Source organism: Mesoplodon bidens (genome assembly GCF_964165515.1).
Source record: "Mesoplodon bidens genome assembly, contig: HAP1_SCAFFOLD_49, whole genome shotgun sequence".
In the NCBI taxonomy this organism is placed as follows: Eukaryota; Metazoa; Chordata; class Mammalia; order Artiodactyla; family Ziphiidae; genus Mesoplodon; species Mesoplodon bidens.
The window spans coordinates 3,120,255-3,144,005 of NW_027671810.1; the positions used below are offsets into that span (position 1 = coordinate 3,120,255).

The window sequence follows — 23,751 nt, forward strand, 5'->3', positions numbered from 1 at the left end:
TGCAGTGGTTGTGTTATGTTTTGTTTCACCCCGGCACCAGTCGACTTTACCTAAACAGAAACACCCTGTGTAGTCTTTTGTAACACCAGTATTATTTTAAGGAAACACAAGGAGGCGGGACAAAAGAAAATGGCCATTAATCAGAACTCCGGTCCCATGCAGTGCTCTCTCCAACAAGATGCCTTTAGAACCATCCAGGTTGAACACTTGTCTAGAGGTCATTTGTAACCAAGGCGCTCAGCAGTGGACAGGACCAAAAATGATTAGTTACCTCCTTCGGGACTCATGGTCACTGTCATCTCCAGTAACTCCTGTTCTGCAGCTCACTTCTGGCACTGCATCAACAGATGAGCCAGGAACACCCTGAAATGAAATTGGTGAAAAACGTAAGGGAAACATTGCTTCTAATTAGGCAAGTCTAATGCTCTAATGATTGTGAAAACCAAGAATGAAAACAAAACAAAACAACCAAGACCCTGAAGCAGTGTTTTTGCATTTATTTCTTCCCTCCCTTCCTGAATAAGCAGCTTCCTGAGACCACCTTGATATGTGCTCCTCTTCCCCTTCAGATACAGAACTGGGTGCTTTTTGCAGCTTGCTTTCTCTCCTGTCCTTACCCAGGCGGGTGCACAGCTAGGGAAGGGGGCAATGAGAGCTGGGGGAAGGAGGGCTGCAGCTCGGCAGTGAGCAGTGGATTCACCATCCCCCTTCCCGCTCCACTGCAGCTGTGGCATGTCGGGGGTGAAGAATCTTACCCACTTGGTTACTTCCAGGCAGGGTCATCAAGTGCTTTAAGGAAATGGACTCCCAGCCAAAATGCGTGGGTTTGAATCTTGGCTCAGCTACTTACCTTGTAGTTTGACCCCTCTGTTGCCTCAGCTTTCCCAACTATAAAATGGGGATAATAATACTAATTACTTCTTAGACTTGTGGTGAGACTAAATGAGTTAGTACCTGTAAAACACTCAAAACACAGTCTAGCACGTATTAACCACCAAGTAAATGTTAGCTATTACTATTATCACCTTGGAATATCTCCAAATCATAATTATGACACAAAATCATTATATTATATTGTCTCCAAGCTGCATACCGTGAAACCAGCAATATGCAAACATCAGCTAGGCCTTTTGCTATTTTATTTATTTTATTTTATTTTTTTTAATTAATTAATTAATTTATTTATTTATTTATTTATTTATTTATTTATGGCTGCGCTGGGTCTTCGTTGCTGAGCGCGGGCTTTCTCTAGTTGCGGCGAGCGGGGGCTACTCTTCATTGTGGTGCGTGGGCTCTCAACATGGAGGCTTCTCTTGTTGTGGAGCACAGGCTCTAGGTGCACAGGCTTCGGTAGTTGTGGCATGCGGTCTCAGTGGTTGTGTCTCACTGGCTCTGAAGCACAGGCTCAGTATTTGTGGTGCACGGGCTTAGTTGCTCTGCGGCATGTGGGATCTTCCAGGACCAGGGCTCGAACCCGTGTCCCCTGCATTGGCAGGCGGATTCTTAACCACTACGCCACCAGGGAAGTCCACCCTTTTGCTATTTTAGTTACTAAAAAATTTGTTATGTGATCCAAGGGGTAACACCTTGGGCTGACTGAAGTCAGTAAAGACTAATGTGAAGTTCCAGGATTCTATTTTGCCAGTAATCCTACTTCTAGGAATACTTTCTATGGGAATTTACAGATACACAAGGACAAAGTACAAAGAAGCTCACTGCAGCATTATTTATATGGTGGAAAACTGGACACAGGCTACATGTGGAACAATCTGAGAATGATTAGGTTAGGGACAGCAAATACTACAAGTACTACATAGCCATTAAGAGGGGTGCTTTTGATGAATTTTTAGGCTGAGAAAATGCTCATGAAATAAATGTTAAGCAGAAAAGCAGGCCTCAAAACCGTGTGCACCAATTTGTATGGAAACACAAAAAACCCCGAATAGCCAAAGTGATCTTGAGAAAGAAAAATGGACCTGGAGAAATCAGGCTCCCTGGCTTCAGACTATACTACAAAGCTACAGTAATCAAGACAGTATGGTACTGGAACAAAAGCAGAAATATAGATCAACGGAACAGGATAGAAAGCCCAGAGATAAACCCACACACATATGTCACCTTATCTTTGATAAAGGAGGCAAGAATATACAATGCAGAAAAGACAGCCTCTTCAATAAGTGGTGCTGGGAAAACTGGACAGCCAAATGTAAAAGAATGAAATTAGAACACTCCCTAACACCATACACAAAAATAAACTCAAAATGGATTAAAGACCTAAATGTAAGGCCAGACACTATCAAACTCTTAGAGGAAAACATAGGCAGAAGACTATGACATAAATCACAGCAAGATCCTCTTTGACCCACCTCCTAGAGAAATGGAAATAAAAACAAAAATAAACAAATGGGACCTAATGAAATTTAAAAGCTTTTGCACAGCAAAGGAAACCATAAACAAGACAAAAAAGACAAACATCAGAATGGGAGAAAATATTTGCAAATTAAGCAACTGACAAAGGATTAATCTCCAAAATATACAAGCAGCTCATGCAGCTCAATATCAATAAAACAAACAACCCAATCCAAAAATGGGCAGAAGACCTAAACAGACATGTCTCCACTGAAGATATATAGTTTGCCAACAAACACATGAAAGGATGCTCAACATCACTAATCATTAGAGAAATGCAAATCAAAACTACAATGAGGTATCACCTCACTCCAGTCAAAATGGCCATCATCAAAAAATCTAGAAACAATAAATGCTGGAGAGGGTGTGGAGAAAAGGGAACCCTCTTGCACTGTTGGTGGGAATGTAAATTGATACAGCCACTATGGAGAACAGTATGGAGGTTCCTCAAAAAACTAAAAATAGAACTACCACACGACCCAGCAATCCCACTACTGGGCATATATCCAGAGAAAACCATAATTCAAAAAGAGTCTTGTACCACAATGTTCATTGCAGCTCTATTTACAATAGCCAGGACATGGAAGCAACCTAAGCGTCCATAAATAGATGAATGGATAAAGAAGATGTGGCACATATATGCAATGGAATATTACTCAGCCATAAAAAGAAATGAAATTGAGTTATTTGTAGTGAGGTGGGTGGACCTAGAGACTGTCATACAGAGTGAAGTAAGTCAGAAAGAGAAAACCAAATACCATATGCTAACACATATATATGGAATCTAAAAAAAAAAAAAAAGGTTCTGAAGAACCTAGGGGCAGGACAGGAATAAAGACGCAGACCTACTAGAGAATGGACTTGAGGACATGGGGAGGGGGAAGGGTAAGCTGGGACAAAGTGAGAGAGTGGCATGAACATATATACAATACCAAATGTAAAATAGATAGCTAGTGGGAAGCAGCCGCATAGTACAGGGAGATCAGCTCCGTGCTTTGTGACCACGTAGAGGGGTGGGAGGGAGATGCAAGAGAGAGGAGATATGGGGATGTATGTATATGTATAGCTGATTCACTTTGTTAGCAGAAAGTAACATACCATTGTAAAGCAATTATACTCCAATGAAAATGTTAAAAAATAAATAAAATAAAATTAAATTAAATTAAATTAAATTAAAAACCAAAAAACTGTGTGCACAATAGGATCTCATTTGGTAACTATGTACGCCCATTTGCAGAGAAAAAAGTCTAGGGAAATGCATCAAGATGTTAACAGGGCTTCCCTGGTGGCGCAGTGGTTAGGAATCCGTGTGCCAATGCAGGAGATACAGGTTCGAGCCCTGGTCCGGGAGGATCCCACATGCTGCGGAGCAACTAAACCCATGTGCCACAACTACTGAGCCTGTTCTCTAGAGCCCGAGTGCCACAACTACTGAAGCCTGCGTGCCTAGAGCCCGTGCCCTGCAACAAGAGAAGCCACTGCAGTGAGAAGCCCATGCACCACAACGAAGAGTAGCCCTCGCTCACCACAACTAAAGAAAGCCCGTGTGCAGCAATGAAGATCCAATGCAGCCAAAAATAAATTTAAAAAAAATATGTTAACAGTGGAGTTTCCGACAGGGGAAGAACTCAGTACATGGTTTTTATTTACGTTTCTTTATATTTTTTGGTGTCTCCACGTTTTACACACAAACACAAATTATTTTTACATTTGGGGAAAACAGTAAGTCATAAAACCAAAACATTTAATAAAGCCTCTTTCAGAAGACACACAGTGGACTAACAGGAACTGAACACTTGTTTCCTAAACTCCTAGGTCTTTTTTTTTTTTCTTAAGCCCCAAACAACACCATATAAAGAGACAGGTGTTGCTAACCCTTCAACTTTGTTTTGGAAAGAAAACTATGAGAAATCTCAGTTTAAAAAGAAAAAGAGAGAGAGAAAGAGAGAGAGGGAGGGAGGTGGGTGGGGGCAGTTAGAGAGGAGAGCAAGGGCCTCTTAGGGTAGAGGATACAACTTGGCATTGACTAATCAGGACCATTTGTTTTCACAACATTGGGTAGAAGCATCCTTGGCCCAAAGCAAAATAGAAGAGAGCCATCTATCAGCTCTTTTGGAAGGAGTAAAAAAAAAATAATAATAAAATAATAATAATAATTCTGAGGTTAAAAGAAAAAGAATACTAATGCAAACAGGACATCAAACAAGTCCAAGTAGACAAGTAACAGAATTACCATGCCTCTGCATGCAGAACCTTGCCAATAAACCACCCATTCTGAGTCCTACACCTAAGGAAAGATTACTAAGAAGAGCCCACTCTGAAAGGGCTTGGAAAACATCAGGGAATGCCAGTTTAAACTGCAGCCCGCGTAACACCATTCAGCCCAGGGCTCAGGTACTGCCCTCTGCCTGGGGACCTTGCCCCTTCAGCTGTATGCTCAGGAGAGGGGGCCATGCAGGAGCTGTGCCTTGGCCTGAGAGGCAAAATTAATAAAATTAGGATTATTTATGATGCAGGAGTGAGTTAATAATATTTTTCAAGAACCTGAAGGATTTATGTAAAGGAACTGCTGTTTTAGTAACTAAACCCTTTTGGATGGACTCCAAGAAAAACCAGACTTGTCTGGCTTCCGCCCTGAGTCCCTCCACCTCTCCCAGTTTCTCCAGGCAAATAATCTCTTCTACTTCACTGGAGGGTGATGGTCAAGGAGATGACCTTCCTGGCTGCTTTATCAACCCTCGCCCCTATGTCAAAATATCTCTCAGCTTCTCTCTTTGTTCCTTCAAATCGCAAAGTAAGAATCAAGAGGGGAGGGGATGCCTTTTGCATGCCAGGAGCTGGCAGACACATTACCTCATTTAAGTCCCACAAACACTTCGTGAGGTAGTCATAATTATGCCTATTTTGCTTGTTAGGGGTTAGAGGAAATTTATCCTTTTAGCAGCTGGTACAGGGAAATGGGTGGAGAAAGGGGTGTGTGTACTGTGGCCTCTTCACTCAGAAAGAAGGGAGGTAGAAGCAAGAGGAGGGGAGGAGGTTTAGAAAAAGACTGTGTGGGGCACAATATGATCCCACGCTCAGAAGTATAGCTCTTCAAATCTCCAGTAAATTTACTCAATTCGTGAAATGCTTGTTGAAAGAGAATTTTCTGAATGGCCTTGTTGGCACAGGGTGAAACAGGAGTCCCATGGGTTTTACTTGAGATGGTGGCAGGTGGTTCCATAAGGAAATGTTTCCTAAATCAAAGAGTAGGAAGGTCCCACTTGACATCTGAGTTACATAAAGGAGGGGTAGCTGGGGGTGGGGTACTGAGGCTCAGAGAAGTTAATCAACTTTCCTAGGGTCATACAACAGTGATGCGTACACTAGCGGAGGCAGAATTGAACCCAGGTCTGTGTCTCTCCAATGTCTACTTTTTTACACTATTCCATGGGATGCACTGAGATGGCTTTTTCCTCCCCAAAGCCAACTCTTCCACTGGTGTACTCCATCCACACATAGTAATAGTAGTGAATATCTGTTGAGTGCCTACCACACCCCAGGCATTGTTGCATGCATTAGCTCATTCGGTGTTCACCATGTCACTGTATATTTGAGAGGATAATTATTCACATTATAAAATATGGGAACTGCTGCTCAGAGAAGGTAAGACACTGGCTCAAGCTCCCACTGCTCTAAGTGGCGAAACCAGCATTTGAACCAGACTGTTGTGTTCTCTCATCTCATCCCTTCCCACCTCCTTCAAGAAGGATTCCTCTCATTAACCCATCTAATTAACCCATTCTCTCCCTACCTCACCCTGGGCTGCACCCTGGGCTGGGATCTGGTGGGGTTTGTAGAGGCCATGCAACACTGAACTCAAAAGAGGCTCTCACGAGCTCAGGTCAAAGTCACTGTCCGCAGCTCAGGCTACTCGTATAACTCGGAGGTTGGCAAACCTTTTCTCTCAAGGGCCTATCAGTAAACATCCTCCGCTTTATGGTCTCTGACGCCAAGGACTCTGCTGTTGTGACGTGAAAGCAGGCACAGACGTAAATGAATGAGCACAGCTGTGTTCCAGTAAGACTTTATTACGGACACTGAAATTCGGGTTTCATATAGTTTTTATGTATCACAAAATATTCTTCTTCTTTTGATTTTTTTCCCCCAACCATTTAAAAATGCAAAAACCATTCTTAGCATGAAAGGGACAGAAAAATGGGAGACAGCCTGGATTTGGCCTGTAGGTTACAGTTAGCTGACCCCTGGTTTTACTAAACCCCCTCTTTTTAGGTTCTGCACCAGCTGGGCCTGTGTCCAGGCTGAACAGCCTCTGGGCTGCGCTTCGATCCCTTCTGCCTTAAAGCCACACAGGTTCAGTTCCCGAGCCTCTGTTCATTGCTCTCTTATTAGGAGCTCTCCTCCAATCCTACAGCTTCTCCTGCTGAACCAGAAGAGAAGAAATTGCCTGCTGTCCCTGAAAGAGGTGGCCATAAAATAAGACAAAACTGCCATCACTTAGATAACTGCCATCACTTAGATGACCCTCGTGAAGCCAAGCCCCGGGGATAGGTTAAAGGAGGGTCACCCTAAGGCTACGACAAGGTTTGAGAATAATATGCTTCAAATAGACTGAACATCCTAGAAGGAAATCTCTAGGAAGAGTGGAGAAGACATTCCTAAGAATCTGAGACCAAGAAAAGAATCCTAGGGTCAGAAATAGACATGCAAAGGCCAGAGGGCAAGAGAAAGTAGGACAGGTGAAGGACAGGAATGCGACTCAGCCCAGGGCCAGGGGACAGCTTAGGTCCAGACCCAGAGAGAAGACTAAAATGCACTAAGGAAAGACTGAGAAGAATAATAACTACCAACATTTATTAACCATCTGCTATGTTTCAGGCACTCTATTGCTGGGTTCTTTACATATATTATCTTATTTAACCCTTTCAACATTCTAGTAAAATAGACACTTAAAAAAAATCTCCTTGCATTTATTGTTCGTTTGTTTATTCATTTATTTATTTATTGTGCATCTTCCATGTAGCAGACACTGGGCTAGATGCTGAAGATATGTGAGTAAGCAAATATAGACTTTGTACGGGCTCTCATGGAGACTATAGTCAAGTACAGGAACTGGCAGCTTTTTTTCTGTAAAGGGCCAGAGTAATATTTAGGCTTTTCAAGCCATAAATTCTGCTCTAACTACTCAGCTCTGCCACTGTAGTACAAAAGTGGCCACAGATCATATCGAAATAAGTGGGCGTGGCTGCTTTTCCATAAAACTTCATTTACAAAAATAGGCTGCAGGCCAAAGATGGAGATAGTTTGCTGACCCCTGGTCTAGGAGAAGAGAAACATTAAGCAAACAGTTACACAACTAATAATATTAAGTGCTATCATATAAGTTCTTCAGAGTAAAAAAGCCTATGGAGGGATTTTACCTATTCAGAGAGATCAAAGATTTCCTAGAGGGGGTGGGCCTTACATCTAAATCTAGTAATTACTGAAGAGGGAGGCAAGACTATTGCAGACAGAGGACACAGTATGTGCAAAGGCCCTGTGGTAGAAGGGAGCATGACAAACACGAGCTTGAAGAAGATTTATGCAGATGGAGCAGAAAGAGAAAGATCAGGAATTTCCCAGGTGGTACAGTAGTTAAGAATCCGCCTGCCAATGCAGGGGACAAGGGTTCGATCCCTGGTCTGGGAAGATCCCACATGCCACGCAGCAGCTAAGCCCCTGCGCCACAACTACTGAGCCCGTGCGCGTACAGCACGTGCTCCACAACAAAAGAAGCCACTGCAATGAGAAGTCCGCACACCGCAACAAAGAGTAGCCCCTGCTCGCTGCAACTAGAGAAAGCCTGCGTGCACCACCAAAAACCCAATGCAGCCAAAAATAAATAAATAAATAAATAAAATAAATAAATAAATAAATAAATAAATAAATAAATAAATAAATAAATAAATAAAAGAGTAAGATCAGTGGCCATAAGATGAGGCTGAAAAGGCAGGCAGGGGCCAGAACACATAAGATCTTATGGATCTTGTTAGGGAATTAGGTCTCTATTTAAATACAGAAACTATGGCACAGGAAGTTAAGTAACATGCTCAAGGCTGTATAGCTAGTGAAAGCTGGAGCTAGAAGCGTCTGTTTATCTCTAGACCCAACTTCCGTATTCTCTCTATTCACTTTGGTTTCATACATGTTTGCCTAGTGTCTTTACAAATTTCCCTTTATGAAACTCCAAAAGCTCTCGACTAAACTAAAAGGAAAGGGGATTTTGTCCACACTTAGGCTAGAAACTTAGCAAGGCCTCGACATCAGCTGCAAGCCAGAGTAAACCCAGTAGAGATGTCCTAGTTACAGAGAAGGAAGTACAAGGATTGGGGATAGCTGTGTATTCTCTTTTCATCTCTGATGTTCATGGAGTCTTATTAGATTGTTCTTTATATTCTATGCCAAATAATGGCCTTTAGAATCCTGCCAGACTCCTTAAACCAGCTCTGACGCTCCTTCGTGATCTAGCCCCTGCCTACCTCTGCAGTTCTGTCATCACAACCTCGTTTGCCACTCTCCCCTCTGAGAAAATTGGATGATTTGCTCTTCCGTAAAAACTCCACCACTCCTCTTTAATTCCATACAGTTCCTTCTGCTGGAAGAGCACATGCCTAGCCCTGACCTTTGTCTGGATACTTTCCCTTCTTTAAAAGTCAACCCAGCAATTACTCCTCAGGCCTCCAGTTCTGCAGGTAGCCTTCCTGGCCTCTTCCCCACCTACCCAGAACACCACACTCCTCAGCTGTGCTCCCGCAGGTTCCTGTGTTAATGGCTAACATCCTAAATTACCGCTGTGGTCAGCCTTCCCCACTGGCCTCCGTCTGACAGCAAAGAACTTATCTGATAGGCATTTACCATTTTCTGTGTAGAGGTTAACTTGTTTAACTTGCTGTTACTCCACTTGTTTCTGCCTCTTAATTATCCTCATATTTCTCCTTTCGAGTTCCTAGGCTCAGCAGTTCTCAAACTGGGATCCCTGGTCTGACAAAATCAGCATCACCTGGGAACTTGCTAGAAATGCAAATTGTCCATCTTTGCTCCATCTCAGGAATCAGAAACTCTAGGGGGTGGGGTCCAGCAATGTGTGTTTTTAATAAGCCTCCAGGCAGTTCGGATGTGCACTAACATCTGAGAACCACTGCCTTGTAGGAAGTTACTGCTCATTAAACTGTTGTTGATTCCCTGAGGATGGTACCCTGTTATTTTCAATCTGGAAAAGAAAAAGGGTGACTGAGGAAATGACAAAGCTTTTATTAGGCTGGTTTTTTAGAGAAGGAATTTTCTGACATGGTATTTGTGACTGGTTGAGTGAAGGCTCTCCTTCATATGCCTTTAAAAACGACTGATTCTCCTCTGGTCTGGCTCAGTCTGGCTTGGGTGTGGTCTTGCTGAAGGGCGGGGGTTTGGATGAGATAACCTCACTAGGTGCCTTCCAGTGCTCAGGTTCTCTGCTTCTAGGATATTCTATACACTATGGAAGATACACTAGTTAGGGAGCAGGGCGTTATTGCTAGGGGACTTTGGGCTTTCAACCCACAAGGAAGTATCTGCTTTTTTTCCACCTCATAAGGCGAGTCTCTGCCAGTCTATAAGAGATGACCAGGACCTTTTGAGAAAGGTAATTGTTTGGTTTTAGGTCATAAAAATGAATCCTTGCTTTGTTTTCAAAGGAACATGCTCTTCATGCAACCTGTACAAACTGAATGACAAGTAGGTGAGGTCCAAGATTGGAAAGATAAAACTTCATTTGTTGATTTTTGGCCTAGAGCTGAAACAATGGGACAAAGGAGTGGCTTGTTGGTATAAGCCCCATAAAACATAATAATATTGGTCATGTAAACAGAAGAAAATAGGAGAGGCTTAATGAGATAAATTACACCAGTCACCACAGTAGGGATTAAAATATTCTGATAAAGCAAACACTAAAAGGTCCAAAAGAAAGGATAAAGGGAAGAGTGATAACTTCAGACTGGGAAACAATGGATCCTTCTATCTTGGGCTCCTCTGACAAGAGGAGCTTTCAGAGGCTGCCTCGGCCGACTAGCAGCGCCCATTAAGATCCCACTCTTCATCCAAAAAAGAACAAAAAAAATTCCCCTCTACTCAAACCACGGGCAGACAAAGCCAACACATTCTTTCCTTCTTTTCTTTTTTCCCCTTCACAATTGCAAAGCAATCCATTTTGCTCTGGAAGTCTGTGAAGGGAATAAAAGCACTCACAGGTTTGCAACTCTGTATTTGCCTTCTCTAGATTTGCTGGCCTGACTTCCAAAGTGTAAATCGGCTGCTGTTCTCCAGCTCAGGGGAAAACAGCCAACTTATTGATGTTTAAGACTGCCCATGTAAAGAACAACAACAAAAAAAGACTGCCCACGTACCTGTATGAATGGTAACTTTTTCATAACTGTTTTCATAAGGACATTTGAACAACTGAAGTATAGCACAGGGATTCATGCTGTTTAAACTAATAACACTGCCAGGTCTGCAGTTGATAGTATACGTTTGTATAGTTATCTTTATTAAAGGGTACACCTCGGGCTTCCCTGGTGGCGCAGTGGTTGAGAGTCCGCCTGCTGATGCAGGGGACGTGGGTTCGTGCCCCGGTCCGGGAGGATCCCACATGCCGCGGAGCGGCTGGGCCCGTGAGCCATGGCCGCTGAGCCTGTGCGTCCGGAGCCTGTGCTCCGCAGCGGGAGAGGCCACAACAGTGAGAGGGCCGCGTACCGCAAAAAAAAAAAAAAAAGTGTACATCTTTAACTATGAAGAAATAGAACTTTTTCAAAACTTAGAATGGGTAAACTCTCACTGGCTCACACTTGCATAAACTTCTTGGCAATGGTGATGAGCACAAGGCTGCCAAAAGCCAGTGAGCATTTCAAAGACAGTAGAATAATAACAGCAACGACAACCAGGCTACCAGACCCCGCTTCAGGGGAAGAGCTGACAGGACAGCCGCTCGAGAGGACTCCATCTGCGCTGTCCAGGGAGGTTCTCCCTGGACGTCAAAACTGAGCCTAGGTGTTTCCAAAGAAACTTTGGTTGGTGGGTTTGGTTGTGTTTAAAAATAATGTGTAGGCATTTGTTATGGAAAATATTAAAAATGCAAAGACGTCACAGAAACAATTAAAACAGCTTGTGATCACCAAGGCCTACATAAAGCCACACTTTGGCTTATTTCTTTCCAGGCTTTTTTCTGTGCATATATTAAGATGTACACACATACACACGTACAAATACACACAAGTATTATCCAGTTCAATATCATAGTATGATATACTACATTCACTATTAGACAGTTACTACTGTGGAACCTGTTTTTTTTCACTTAACAATTATAAACATTTTCTTGCCAAAAAAAATTGAAAGCAAAGGTTGGAAATTGGTAGCCAATAAATAGATCTGATTGGCTCACAGGGTGTTCAACCACATGGAGCTCGGCTGATCCTGTGAGATAGGGCTGTGCTTCCTCCTTTACTGCAGTCCCCACTGCTCCCTATTGTTCTCCAACAGAGATCGTCAGTTGCTGTTTATAATTTCACTTAACACTCTTTAAAAAAAAAGTGATAGAACTAAGAGGAAAATGAAATAGTTCTTCTTTTCTCCGTGTCTTCACTTTATATCCAGCCTACTTCACACTCATTTCTATTACTGCCTGGAACCCAAGTTTGGAATCCTTTTACTAAAGCACGCTTTGTAAAGGCTTTTGAAAATATAGCATTATATGACTTCCATAATTTATTGAACCAAATCACTGTTGTTGGGCATTCAAATTGTTTCCAGTTTGTTGATATTACCAGTAATACTGGAAAGAACATCTTTTTACATAACTGTGAAAGATAAATTCCTAGAAGAAGAATTGCTTTTGAAGGGTAGAAATATTTCCAAATGTTTGGTATATACTTCCAAATGCCTTTCAGAAAAATTGCACCAAATACATTCTACTAACAGTGGAGGACTTTGCTTGTTTCCCTGACTCTCTAGGCCAGAGCATTACTACACTTTTTGGTACCAGTATTTGCCAACTTAAGGAGTTAAAAATGGCATTTCGGGCATCATACGAAGTGGAATAAGTCAGACAAAGACAAATACTGCATGATGTCACTTATATGGGGAATCTGGGGAAAAAAAGGCACTTCATTTTTGCTTTAATATGCATTTCATATTCATTTTTTTCATATAATTGACAATTGTATTTCATTTGGGAATTGCCTGTTCATGTGTTTGCTCATTTTTCTACTAGGATAGTCATAGTTTCCTGAGTGGATTATATAAGTTTCATATATTAATGATATTACTTTACTTGAACCTCTATGCTACAAGATTTCCCCCTTTCTTCCCCCCCCCGCCATTTTTTTTTTCCGGTACGCGGGCCTCTCACTGTTGTGGCCTCTCCCGTTGCAGAGCACAGGCTCCGGACGCACAGGCTCAGCGGCCATGGCTCACGGGCCCAGCCTCTCCGCGACATGTGGGATCTTCCCGGACCGGGACATGAACCCGCGTCTCCTGCATCGGCAGGCGCACTCTCAACCACTGCGCCACCAGGGAAGCCCGCCCCCCATTTCTTATATTAATGTTTTTCATTTTTTTCACCTGCTGAAGTATTTAACATTCATGTGGTCAAACGTGGCAATACTTTGTTTTCTTCCTTTGCTTTTATGCTTACAACACTCTCTATCTTGTGATCAGGTAAAATTTTACCCATATGTTCTTCTATTCTTTTATGGCTTCTCTTTTCACATTTATGCTTGTAGTAACTCTTTTGCCCTCTCAGCAACATGGTCCAGGGCTCTGCAGTAAAACACTCTGTTTCTTGGCTCTGTGGACTGCATTATCCAGGGCTACCTCTTACTTCTCTATCTTCTCAGTCTCATAATGGCTCTTTGCATTTTCACAATCTTTTAAATAAGTATTTCTTAGACTGATACGTGCACAAACTGTGATTTGGAGAATACTTTAAAATGCAGTTTGTCCTACTCCCCGAGGTGGGTCCCAGAAATATGCATGTTCCCAAGCATCTGAGAGAATTTTTCTGCAAAGTGATGTAGGGAACTATTCGGCCCTATTATCCATTTGCACCATGTCTATATTTATACCTATATGTCTACACAGACCTACACATCCACATCTATGCATTCCCCACTGAACATCTCCAGCTGTGTATCTCCCAGCTACCCCAAACTCAAGCCAAAGCAGAATTCACTACCTCTCCACCCAAAACTCTTCATCCTCTGAGCACCATTTTACTTACTGACAGTGAGAGGTTTCCCTGCCCCAGATCTGAATGAGTGATTTCTCCAAGGGGCTCTGTTACCCATCCATGGATAACAGTATTTAGAAACTAAGATCTGGGCACCAGCTATACTTGTAATTATCTTGTCTTACTTTGAACTCTTTCCTCGGACACAGTTCCAACAGTGGGATTATTGGATTGGAGAAGATGAAATATTTTATGGCTCTTGATTCAATATTGACAAAGGTACAGCCAGTCCATTTGTGGGCTCTGTCGGGACTACATACCTTTGCCTCTCTCACCCCAGCCAGTTAGCATTACTTAACACTGTCCACCTGATATCAGAAGTTCAGAAAAGGGTTCTGAGGTACAGCTCCTGTCACTGCCCTCTCTACTCCTCCAGGGATCTTTGCTGAAGGGGAGAACAGAAACACCCTGAACAACAGCCAAATGGGGAAAAAGAACCAGCTGGGCAAGTGCCATAACCAGCTCCCACACCTACGCACTTTGAAATCAGTGTGTCTCTGGTTCACATGTAGAGAAAGATGGGGCCAAGGCCAGGACTCCTAAGCAAGGCTCCCTACCTCTGTTTACCTCGTTAGTCTAAGTATCCTCAGAATGCACTGGGAACACTAGCCTGGTGCTTCAGGATGGCAGGAAGCAAAATAGGGAAAGATGGAACATAGTGTCTTACAGTAATGACACCCTTCAATAAATGTGTCCAAGATTGTCATTTGGAGGGAATGGAGGACGGTGAGGGAGGAGGCCAAGAAGAGAGCAGAAAGGGGGTGGAAATACAAGGGCAAAAGGGAGTCTCCCAGGTAACCATTTGTGATGAAAGGGAGGAGAAATCCCCTCTCGTAGAAGTGCTACCAGGCACATTTTCCAACAGTGTCTATTCTCTCTTCCCTGTGGTAAAGTGCACGTTTGCCCACTCAAACTAACTGCACAGGAGACCGAGAGGCCCTGGGAAAGAACGAGTCTTACTACAAGCTGCTTCAATTTCCTTAAGGACTGGAAGTGAGGAAAAAGGATGCCAGGAAAGAATCAGAGCAGATGTAGTTTATCTTGACAAATCTTGCGCCTGTTCAAAAATGTGCCACTTTTGTGTTGTCGCTACTGTCCGTGAGCTCAAGAAAACTCTCTTCTTCCAGGGATTTTCTCATGCTCCTGGGTGACAGGAACTCCAACCATCTCCAAACTGGACTTCTCCAGGTCCAGCTCCTTCAGTTAAACCCAGAAGTTAGGCCTTAGCTCAAAGGGGTAGTCACTAATCTACCTGAGGGGTGGCAGGCACCCCGCTTAAGGAATGCTGACTGCAGAGAGGCTCTGCCACCCACTAGCTGTGAGATTTGGGGAAAGCTATTAACTCTCTGTGCCTCAGTATTCCCATATGTGAAATGGAGTTGTAATAGAGTTCTCCAGAGAAAAAGAACCAATAGGATGTATATATATGCAGAGAGAAAGAGAGATGAGAGGAGATTTATTATAGGAATTGGCTCACATGACTGTGGAGGCTGAGAAGCCCCGCAATCTGCAGTCTGCAAGCTGGAGAACCAGGGAAGCCAGTGTGTAATTCAGTCGAAGTCCTAAGGCTCTAGAACCAGGAGTGCTGATGTTGGAGGGCAGAAGATGTCTGTCTCAGCTCAAGCAAAGAGCAAATTTGCCCTTCCTCTTTGTTCTATCCATTGGATGACACCCACCCATGTTGGTGAAGACTATCTTCTTTACTTGGTCCACTGATTCAAATGCTAATCTCTTCCAGAAACACTCCCACAGACACACCCAGAAGTAATGTTTTAACAGCTATCTGGGTATCCTTTAGCCTACTCAAGTTGACACATAAAATTAACCAGCACAGGAGGTGATAATAGTACTGACTTTAGAATTGTTGTGAAGAATAAATGAATTCGTAGATAAAGTACTTAGACCAGTGAACTCAGAAACCACCGCTAGAAAATGATGATGATAATAAGGAGGACTATAAAGGTTCCAAAAGGCATCTTCCTTCAACCTGCCATGGCACCTGAAGATCCCCCTCTGATCACTCCTACAGTTTGCAAATGGTCCCAAAATTATGCTTCAGGGGATGAGAGGGTTTCAGGAGCCGGGCCAAAGTAATTCATTGCTAAATTCGAACAATGACAGCCTTCTCTGTGCCTGTTCTTCACCAACTAAAAATCAAATTAAGTTAATGGACAGAACTTTTAAACTTAAGTCTTCACCCTATAAGTTGTTTATACCTTTGGTGCTATGAGCATTTGGAAGGAATTAAGGAGTAGAAAACAAATACTATTGGCAAAGCTCAAAGACAGTTGCCCAGGCCTAGCTAGATAGCCAGATTTTTCATGAAGCTGTATTCATGGCTTTTACTTTAAACTGCATAGCTATGAGCCATTTTCTGCTAGTAAAATTAGTCTTTATTTGTATGAGAGAATGAAATATGTCAGTATTTGGTTGTGCCCTACCAGGAGCATAGCATCAAGGCTCACGTGCCACCTGAAAGAATCTGAGTCCCTCAGTGAGGTATTGAAGACTTCATGATACCATTTCCAGGCACATGGCTCCACTAATTCCTACAGGGCTCATTGAATGTAACACTCATTTGATCCTTAGCATGAACTGTCTTAAAATTTTGTTGTTGTTGTTAGTACTCATCATTTAAAGTGTAAGTATATAAAAACAGAGTTGCCATAAGATCCAGCAATCCCACTCCTGGGCATATACCCAGACAAAACTATAATTCAGAAAGATAGATGCACTCCTATGTTCATAGCAGTACTAGTTACAATAGCCAAGGCATGGAGACAACTCAAATGTCCATCGACAGATGAATGGATAAAGAAGATGCGGTATATGTGTGTGTGTATATGACATGGAATATTACTCAGCTATTAAAAAGAATGAAATAATGCCATTTGCAGCAACATGGATGGACCTAGAGATTGTCATATTGAGTAAAGTTAAGTCAGACAGAGAAAGAGAAATATTGTATGATATCACTTATACCATATGATATCACTTATACCATATGATATCGCTTATATGCAGAATCTAAAAAAAAGAGATACAAATGAACTCATTTACAAAACAGAAACAGACTCACAGACTTAGATAACGAACTTATGGTTATCAGGAGGGAAGTGCGGTGGGGAGGGATAATTAGGGAGTTTGGGATTGACATGTACACACTGCTGTATTTAAAATGGATAACCAACAAGGATGAAGTAAGTCAGAAAGAGAAAGACAAATACCATGTGATATCACTTATATGTGGAATCTAAAACACGACACAAATGAACATATCTACAAAACAAAAACAGACTCACAGATATAGAGAACAGACTTGTGGTTCCCAAGGGGGAGGCGGAGAGGAGGAGGGAAGGACTGGGAGGTTGGGATTAACAGCTGCAAACTACTATATATAGGATGGATAAACAACAAGGTCCTACTGTATAGCACAGGGAACTATATTCAATATCCTTTGATAAACCATAATGGAAAAGAATGTATATATATATATATATATATAACTGAGTCACCTTGCCATACAGCAAAAATTAAACACAATGTTGTAAATCAACTATACTTCAATAAAATTTAAAAAAATAAAGTATAAGTTTGATTTCCCAGCTATACTGTGCGCTCTCTGAAAGAGGAATTAACTTTTATATAGTTCCTGACGTTCTCAAAGCCTGGACAGAACCGTGTTTTTGGTACATCCAAATAAACATATTGGTTCATAACTTGTTACCTGGAATAAATTATGCTTCATAACTTTTAATTTCCATTTAATCCCCCCAAATGAAACATGGGGCAGCTAAGTCTTAATGAATTTAAAAAGTAGAAAATGTCCACTTACTGAGGACCAACAGCCCAGGTGAATGACACTATCTAGATGGCTCGTGAAAAGGTCTACAAATGGAGCTTCATGAGTAGGGCATTAGCCCCTAAAAGAGTTGTTGTGGCTGGAAAAAAACCCACTTCACCAAAGAAATTCCATTCACTTTAAAGGCTTGCTGGATTGCATAGGATATGTACTTTTCTGAGTACTAAAGCCAATATTTGAAGAGGCTGTTGCCCTACTGATTCCCTTTTCATATGGAAGAACTGTATAGACCACTGAGCTAAATTCAGTGAAACTAAATCCAGCTTGAGATCCCTACTGGGTATCTGATGAGATTGTAGAACTGTGCAGAATCCTTTCAAAACACTTTTCAAGAATGTGAATGACAGGGTTCACAGGAGGAACATCTTATGCTCTTTTTGCACTGGAAATAAAAAGTCCCCATCATTAACATCTTCCATCCACAACCAACACCCACACCCCTGGCCCTTCCCCCAAACCATGTTGTCTTCCATACTCAACCCAAAAGAATGATGGAAATGAGAATACTTCATTCGTAGAAAGAATTTCGTAATTCTAGCCCAGTGTAACTGTACACCTTCCAGTCCATGCTGATCCTATTGTCTGCTAATGTATTATTATGTGAACATGTTTATTGAAAAAGAGGACGGTGTTTCCTGGGATTTGTTTGAAGACACTGGGTACGAGCTGACAGACTGCAAATTCTACATATGCCTCCCATTTGGCACTGAAGCAATTCTTACTAAGTAAAATTTAAGGAGAACTAAGTACCGCCTTCTCTTCCTTGTTCATTATTCGTTCCTCTTCTCCCCTCCTCCACCACTGGGAGCTCTGCACTGTTCACAGCATAAAAATAGGCTTTGTTCTATCTTCCCAAATAGAACTCCCCCTTAAATGGCTGCAGTCGGGGGAGGGAGCAATGGAGATGTAAAAGCTGGTAGAATTGGTCTCTGTACACAGCAATGCTAAGCATACTACGCTTTATAAATCATGAGGGTTTTGGATTTTTTTTAAGTCTGATCTGAGTAGCCAAGATTGTTTACCCGATGGTTTAATCATCCTTACTGGAAAGAGCCAAAAGAAAAAAAAAGAAAAATCCCTTCTTTTCCTTTCACTCTCCTCATAAATGAAGGTTTTGTATTTCAATATTTTTGTCTTTCTAAAGTAGGCCTGATTTCAAACAAAAGATTTCAAATGAAGAAAGACACATAGAAGAGGTCCTAAAGATTCCCTTGGTTGACAGAGAATTGTTGAATTTAAAGATAATTGAGTTTGACTTCTACTACAGAACAGCAACCCATGGCCATTAGGATTTTTACTTAGGCAGGGCTTATCAATTCTCACTAAACCTTATTCACAGATTGAGAGGCTTTGGCCATCGCTAATAAAATAGATGATATGAAAGCAAAGTGGAAGTTTCCAGTTCAAAAAGAATCCTAGGCCAGATCACATTCCTCAAAAGAGTTCAGTTAATATCTAATTGACTGATTAGATATTATAACTTCTATATGTGTTTCTCAAGGTCTTTCCAACGCACAGCTTCATATTCGTTGGGTGAGATGGTGTGACACTCAAGAAGAGCGTATTTGAGACATAATTCCATTAACCTCTCACTGGTTAGCCACATTTTTCTTATTATATTATCTAAATGGGGAACTCAGGGCATTTAGCCACCCAGAATAACCACTGTATGTTGTTCATTATTTGTTTTCATAGCACTCCCACCCCAAATTGTATTTTCATTTCCAAAAAAGACATATGTACCAGGGGTGTTTTTCCTTGAGTATGAAACAGTCTATGAATGGGAAGACATTCAAGACCCATGGCTCCTGCCTCCGAGAAACACCATGGTGATGTATTTCTTGGGCCCCAGAGTATTGGGCCATGGTTGGACTAGAGTTCCACAGAACACACTTTTAGAATCTGTGCTGCTATCTGATTTTCAAGGATGCATAATAGCAGGGGTGGTAATCCCCCGGCTCCTAGTAACCTAGGGTAGGGCCTTCATGAAGCCCCAGGCAAAAGAGGGAAAGGAACAAGGTTCTCAGGATCAAGCACTGAGAGAAGTAGGATACTGTGTTATCTCACCTTATCTCTTTCAGTCCCTGCAACCACCTTGAGAGACCTGTGCTGTTATCCTGGTTTTATAGGTGAGGAAACTGATGCTCAGAGCGGGGGAGTAGTTTGCCCAAGGTCATACAGTAAGAGGCAGATAGCGATTCCATTTCGGGACCCTCTGTTTCTGAGTCTGGTACTCTTTTTGTTAAACCACTCTAGGCTTGGGGTGGGATGGGGCAGGAAGGAGGATGAGGGATGCCATGGGATGTGAGTGATAGGATGGGGATCCTGAGAGGGGAGATGGAAACTTGAGGCAGAAAAGGGCCAGCAGAGAAGGGAGTGACAAAAGAATTATGCAGGGAAATTCTCTGAAGAGCTTTGAATCCTATTGATCTGGAACTTTGTAGCGGCATTTAAGGTAGGGATTATGAGTTATCGTTGCCAAAAATGTAAAGGAAGGAACAATCTGTCCTAATGTTATTGAGTAGAGTTGTGTCACCATTTTGCATGAATATGGTTTTGGGGTTAATGACTTTCCATAAGCTGAAGTTGTTAATAATCAAATTGAAAAATTCTATAGCTGTAATGGTTCACTTTAGGTGTCAACTTGACTGGGCTAAGGGATGTTCAGATAGTTGACGAAGCAGTCTGGGTGTGTCTGTGAGGGCGCTTCTGGAAATAAGCATTTGATTCAGTAGACTAAGTCAAGATCACCATCACCAACGTGGGTGGGCATCGTCCAATCCATTGGGGGCCTCCAAACAGAAAAAAAGGAGGATGGGCCAGCTCTCCTCGATTCTTGAGCTGGGATGTCAAGCTCCTGGTTCCCTAGCCTTCGGACTCTGGGACTTACACAAGTAGCCCCTTGGTTCTCAGGTCTTCAGACTCAAACTGAATTGTACCACTGGCTTTCCTGGTTCTCCAACTTACAGATGGCAGATTCACAGCCTCCATAACTGCACGGGTTAATTCCTTTAATAAATCTCTTCTCTTTCTCTCCTATTGGTTCTGTTCCTCTGGAGAACCCTGACTAGTACAATAACATAATTTAAAGTAGTGTTTTAAAATTGTGTTGCTACCTGTGTATATGACCCCTGTGTATGTGAAAGAGAGAGAACTGAACTGAGACTTTTAAAATGCATTTCTTAGTATGGTTCATGGCCAAAGATACTCCAAATCCATTGATTTTAAGAGGGTTTTGGAGTATAGAAACAATCCATTTACATTCAACAGGTCAAATGTTTCCAAACATATTATCAGGACCCAGACTACATGTCTACCATTACCGGGACATCCCAAAGCATCATTAATCACAGAACTCTGTATATCCCCCTGCTTTTTTTATTTTTAAAATTGTAATATTTGCAACGTTGTGAATCAGGACAGTTGCTTTGCTGTCCTAGTTGAAATTAAGATTTGCTGTCTCTAGCATTCCTCTGCTTCAGCGGGCTACTGAGCCTATCTTTTCTTGCTGAACTGTAATTTGGTGTATGGATCAGGTGCTGCCAGAAAGCACACGACTGAAGGTGGCTGCATTTCTCTGCTGGCAGACACAGTTCTAGAGCCCCGAGGGAGCTCTGTTTGCAGGAATATAAATTCTTAAATTATCAACCTCACCTCCAAAGTACTAAGAAAGCCTACCAAGCTTGTGAGCAAAATACATATGAGTGTTTCTATCAATAGATCAATGAGGGATTTGAGGAGAGAATAAGAAATGGCACTCTGAAGGGTAACTAGTACTCGCTGTGGCCAGTGGCTGATAGTGAGTTCTCTGGAATACCAGGATTCAAAACCCAGCTCTCCTACAAGTGACTCTGGGCCTCAGGTTTCTGGTCAGTAAAATAGGGATGGTAATAGAAATGCCTTGAGGGTCAAATGAGGTAATACAAACAATAAAGCACTTAGAACAGTGCCTGACACGTAGTAAGTGCTCAATAAACAAACAATGGTATGCAGAACTTCAGGAAATGAATAGGATAAGAATCCACTGTAAAACTGGTACATAACCCAAAAAAAGGAATCTTACTGACTTTCAAAAAATAATTGGTAACATACGCATAAAATTTATCATCTTAACCATTTTGAAATGCACAGTTCAGTGTCATTAAGTACATTCACACTGTTGTGGTGCCATCACCACCATCCATCCACAGAACTCTATCCATCTTGCAAACTAAAACTCTGTACCTGTTAAGCAATAACTCCCCACCCTTTCCTCTCCCCAGCCCCTGACAACCTCAGTTCTCTTTCCTGTCTATGAATTTGCCTACTCTAGGTACCTCATATAAGTAGAATCATGAAGTATTTGTCTTTTTGTATCTGGCTTATTTCACTAGCATAAAGTCCTCCATGTTGTAGCGTGTGTCAGAATTTCCTTCCTTTTTAAGGTCCACTGATTGACTACTTATTTTTTATACAATTTTATAAAGCTTATATTCCATTTACAGTTATTACAAAGTATTAGCTATTCCCTGTGTTGTAAAATACATCCTTGAGCCTATCTTATACCCAATGGTTTATACCTGCCACTCCTCCCACCTCATCTACCTACTGGTAACCACTATTTTGTTCTCTGTATCTGTGAGTTTGCTTCTTTTTTGTTATATTCATTAGTTTGTTGTATTTTTTAGATTCCACATATAAGTGATAGCATACAGTATCTGTCTTTCTCAGTGACTTATGTCACTTAGCATAATACCCTCCAAGTCCACCCATGTTTCTGCAAATGGCAAAATTTGTTCTTTTCTATGAAGGTCCATTGACTTTTTAACCTACCAATTTTTTTTTAAGTTTTCAGAAATTAAAGATATAATATGATGATGCCTCCACTCAACAGCAAAGGCAAATAACTTCTTGAAAAACTTCCTGGAGTTACCTGGAGATACCCATATCCTTAGGGATACTAATTAGAAACCAGTTTTCTTAAGAAAGGTATTATTCCTTGAGGCAGGCTGTTTACATTACTCAACATTTCTCTAATACTTGTCAGTGTTTTGTAACACTTTTTCAAGTGCCAGTTGGAGCTTGCCAGTTCTTCTGAAGTGTGGAGACTGCCAATGGGGGAAACCAGAATGGTAACTCTGTCCCCATGGGGCTTTTTCTGTCATGGTGAAAGAGTTATTTTTATCTTTTTCATTTTACATAAGCACTGCTTATGTGGATGGTGGCTAGATATATTGGACACTGTGTAAAAAGTACTGGTTTTCCTATATTTTCATATTTGCTTCCCTTTAATGCACTCAAGTTTTTCACTGGAAGTTGTGAATTTAATCTGTTCACACACAGACTGGAATCTGCTTACCATTGTCACAGAATGTTTCCTTTCAGTCAACATAATGGTGATAGGAAAAACAAAATCATGCTAAATAGCCACGATTAAAGAGAAAAAATTGATGGATGGGGCATTCCAACTGTCAACCCTCAGATTATGCCTTGTCACTTTTCACAACTTTTTGGAAAACTGTTTATTTGCACATCATAAATATGTGCTTCTGTGATTCTAGATGATCATAATATCAGCATACAAGATTTAGTGCTATTTTCATTTCTTTATAAGATTAATATTTAAAGCTTAGTACACAGAGCAATAATCTGTTTCAGCATTATATTTCAAAATACTAAGGAAATTTCCAAATCAAACTAACAATTTATAAATTTCATTTCTGGGTTCAAGTGATGAAAAGGTCAGGAGAACAACTATTTATAATGGGAATTAAGAAACTGAAATAAGATTTATTTGCTACTACCTTATTCTTAATATGTAAGCAGTTTTTTTATTTTATGGTAGATTTTCTGGTGATTCAGAGCTTGATGGCCCACAAAACGATGCATTAGAGGATTGCTAATGTAATGTCCTAATTTATTTAAAGATTTCCGTTGTATGTTAATTGATAACTAAGGGACATTTGAGACTGCAGAAAAAAACAAACAAAAATAAAATATCATACATAATACAAGAACTAAAAGATCCAGAGAAAAATACCAGGTAATACTTTGGGTGTTAGTACAATATCTTTAACATGATCTGGGGAAAAAAAGAAAACGACTGCCAATTTTTTCGTACTCTTTAAAAGTAGAAACATCATAATCCAATCTTATTTATTTATTTATTTTTGGCTGTGTTGGGTCTTTGTTGCTGTGCGCGGGC

General features: G+C 41.4%; 1 long non-coding RNA gene across 3 annotated transcripts in view; it reads right to left on the bottom strand.

Annotated features, from left to right (window-relative positions):
- The window catches only part of LOC308610983, a 104,520-nt gene that overhangs the window by 74,895 nt on the left and 5,874 nt on the right, over positions 1-23,751 (bottom strand). For all 3 annotated transcript variants that reach the window (XR_014014720.1, XR_014014721.1, XR_014014722.1), the window contains exon 2: positions 272-363. This is a non-coding gene — a long non-coding RNA (uncharacterized lncRNA). The remainder of the gene's footprint in view (positions 1-271; positions 364-23,751) is intronic.